Below are 3,765 nucleotides of genomic sequence, written 5' to 3'. Positions count from 1 at the left end.
CTTGAGTGCCCAAGCCTTGCCTAAGTAGAGTAGTGCATTGTGTTCTATTGTGAACCCAGAGGTGTGTCCCGCCGGAAATCACGATCCTGCCCCAACAACCCCATTTTACTAAAGGCAAACACTCTTGCCGAAATTACCTCAAAACTTCCAAAAATCTCGAAAAAGTAATGGAACATGCGACAAAAAGAGCTCATTTTGCTGTGGTCAATAATGGCAGCTACTTGATTGATGTTTTTTGTCATAAAATAGTCCAAATAAATTGTAAAGGATCATCCATATAAACAAAAATGGAGTGATGTTTGTATGTCACGAAATGGCATGAGAACATATGAACGGATTAACGAAAGTTGTTCATAGTTGCACTCGACAAGGGATGCGACGTGACAATGCGAGGAAAAAAATGGAGTCTCCAGAATAATCGGAAAAAAACAGGAGAAGGCCAATGGTTCATTTTGTATGACGTTTTAGAGCAGCCTTCGTGATGACAAAGCGAACTTTGCCGGGACCAGTTGTACTGAATAAAAATACCCCGTATATGAGAGTTGATTGATTTTTTACAAATGTATTCATTTTTTACATACCAACGTAAAAGTCGGCGCACTCTGTACACTAACCATGTCATTGTAAATTCGGAAATATTCGACAAAACTCTTCCCCCTTATTACGCTCTTTGCAAGAAGTTCCTGAAAATTTAATGCAGTAGGAGTAGGACGCAACTGGATGTACTGCAATGACATCTAAATCTCTATTTAATCGAAGACCCGTGCGATTTTCAGCGTTTGATCTTGAAACTTAAATATCCTCGTTATGAATTTTCAATTCAAGGCTTCGTTCTATATTTTTCGATCCCCATATTTTCCACCAGCACGGCACAACTGTGAACAAGTGGATTTCCCCAACAACAAGTACCCGTCACCATCGCTCACCAGTAACAACCGACGACATCCTACAACCAAGTCGTCGCGCACCAGCAAAAGAAAACCTTGTCGTCCATAATTCTCAATACTTTTCCGAACCACTTTGTTTCCATATTTATTATCTTTGTTCGGGAAGTGACACACCATCTTCCCGACGACGTTGTTGCTTGGCTGGCTTCCCCTTGTGCATGTTTCGTTTTTTTTTCGGTTCTGATTCGTTCAGAAGAATCTCCCATGCACGTCCGTTCAAATCTACTCAAAAGAGAGTAACTTTGACTCACTTTTGAAGTTTCAAGATAGCTGTCAAAAGTGAGTAACTTTATTTTATCAAAGTGAGTAAGTTTTTACTCAATCATGGAAGAAAACGACCTTACTCACCTGAGTAAACACAAACATATTTGACTCACTTTGTAAACGTCAAAGACTTGTGAAAATTTCGCGCGCTCGAACTGACAAATCCTCCGTTGTTGTGAAATTTCTTCCGTCGACGTGATGTTGGACTGTTTTCAAAAACAGTCGAGATAAATGCCGAGCCGCCATAGCAATGACAGTTAGTTCGCTTGAAACTTTGCGTCGGAAGTCCAACCGGCGAACTGCAGATTAGTGCTGCGAAGTCAATAATCCTGATAAATATCAAGTGAAGCGAGGTCGGAGTGAAAATGACCTGATCGAGCAACCGCAAGAAAAAATATAAACAGTAAATTTTACCGTCGTACTTTTTATTGGACTAATTGTCAATTCTTTACAGTTTAACCGGGAAGGCTACTGGTTCAGTCAAACTACATTCTTCATAACTCTCATCAATCCCCCAGAGATTTACAACATCCGCGGATCCATTCCAGAGCAGCGAAAATTTCGACACAATTACCAAATTATTTTTACTTGTAATATGTACATGTACTATTCATATATTAATGTTCGAGATAATAAAATAAATGTTATGCTCTTTGTATATTTTTGTTCTGATTTTATAAAAACAATAATAAATTAATTTCCAAAAATATTATTTTTGAAATGAGTGACATCTACTCACTTTCTCAAATTCCAGATTAAACGAAGTGAGTAAGTGTTACTCTAATATTGACATTTGACAATGTTACTCTAAAGTGAGTAACGATGGTGTTACTCACTTTTTAGCAGTTCCACTTTGTTCTGAAGTGAGTCGAATTCTACTCGCTTTTGAGTAGATCTGAACGAGCGTGTAGCTGAAATTGAAACATCTTTCATGCCACTTGCTGTCATCGCAACCGGATCGGTGTGTGTATATATGGCGAGAGGGGACATCGAATGGGAAACACTGAAAGAATTTGACCGAAAAGTAACAAGCAATGAATCATTGTATTTTTAATATAAATTTTCTTCCGTGCAACTTTGAAGAAAAAAAAACAACTAAATTCTTTGCAGGGGATACGTTCAACAAGAATGGGGAAGACTACAATTGGAAAATGTTGTGAGTGACATTTAAGAAAAGCAATTAATATGATTCATAATACGCATTCAAATGTTAAAGAGACTTTTTGATTGACGGGTAACCGCATAAAAGAATAAACAATGTTCGAAGTTGCGAACAGTGAGATTTGAATAAAAAGCTCAATTTAGACCTGTTCCCTGCCGACGATTCATATGACTTAACACCGACAATGAATAATACCTTGGAAAGATACCTGTTATATATACCATGGTCAGGAATTAAATCCTGTGAAATTTGAGAGAATCTTTCATTTATAGCTCTCTGTAACAATCATGATTTGCCGCACATTATGAGAATCTGTTAATCGTATACTGCTACAACTCTGATTAGTTCTGGGGTATAGCAGTACATGATAAAATCCCTCTTTACAAACTCCAAAGCTGGGGGATATTATTGTTATCGAATCTTCGCAAATTGTTTATCATGTCCTGTAATAAAACATCTACCTCCAATAAGCGAGAAAAATGGATTTTATCAACGCTCTCTTTTTAGGGCACTCGTTCGCTGCTCTTATTTATCAAACTTGTTACAGTTTGCGATACAGTGCCGATCATGGACCGATGTAGATGAGATGTTTTTCTCCGCTTGCTTTGATCGTGCTTCATTCAAATGAGAATGAATTCTACAATGCATGCTCTCAGTTTATAACTGTGGAAGTGCTCATAAACACAGTACTCTGAGAACAGGCTCTGTCCCAGTTGGGACGTTGCGCCAAAAAGAAGAAGACAAATCACCCGCATCGGAAACAAGGTTTCAGTTGCGATCAAAGTATCTATTTTCAGGGCGGATGTTTAACATTCACCGAAAATTGCTATCCCACGATCGTCGTCGTCGTCGTCGTCAATTGCTACGGTGACAGCTCATTGGCAAGACCATCTCTATCAACGCGCTAAAATTAATTTCCCTTATGTATCTCTAGGCGAGCTCATTTACTGTACCTGTCACGTAAGCGATTAGCTCCCGATTTCAATTTCCTCCCAATCTTCCTCCTTTAGGTTTAGGCAGTCACTGCTGGCGACCGATGACGATATTCGATGTATAGGTATCTTGGGAAATTACAAAATTAGTGTACAAGTTACGCGACTGAACTAACGTCATTGCGGTTGCGTTTGATCGTGAGCCAGTATAAAATCGTTTAGCAGAATGAGCAATGGGAATTCAATTCGGAGATCGATCGATCCCAACGAATATGTGTTCAGAGAGTCGAGGGCTGTATCTGATATTCCAGATTATGTTAATTGCACGATCTTAATCTTGTGAAAAGTAATTGCTGATTTATAAGAATCACTGATGTGATAATCCACTATACATAATATACATCAGTGTAAACAATGAGATCATCCTCCAAAAAATAAACCAGATAAGGGAATGAAAAAT

This window comes from Aedes aegypti, chromosome 3, assembly GCF_002204515.2.
Source record: "Aedes aegypti strain LVP_AGWG chromosome 3, AaegL5.0 Primary Assembly, whole genome shotgun sequence".
NCBI classification, from domain to species: domain Eukaryota; kingdom Metazoa; phylum Arthropoda; class Insecta; order Diptera; family Culicidae; genus Aedes; species Aedes aegypti.
This window is presented reverse-complemented; position numbering follows the sequence as displayed.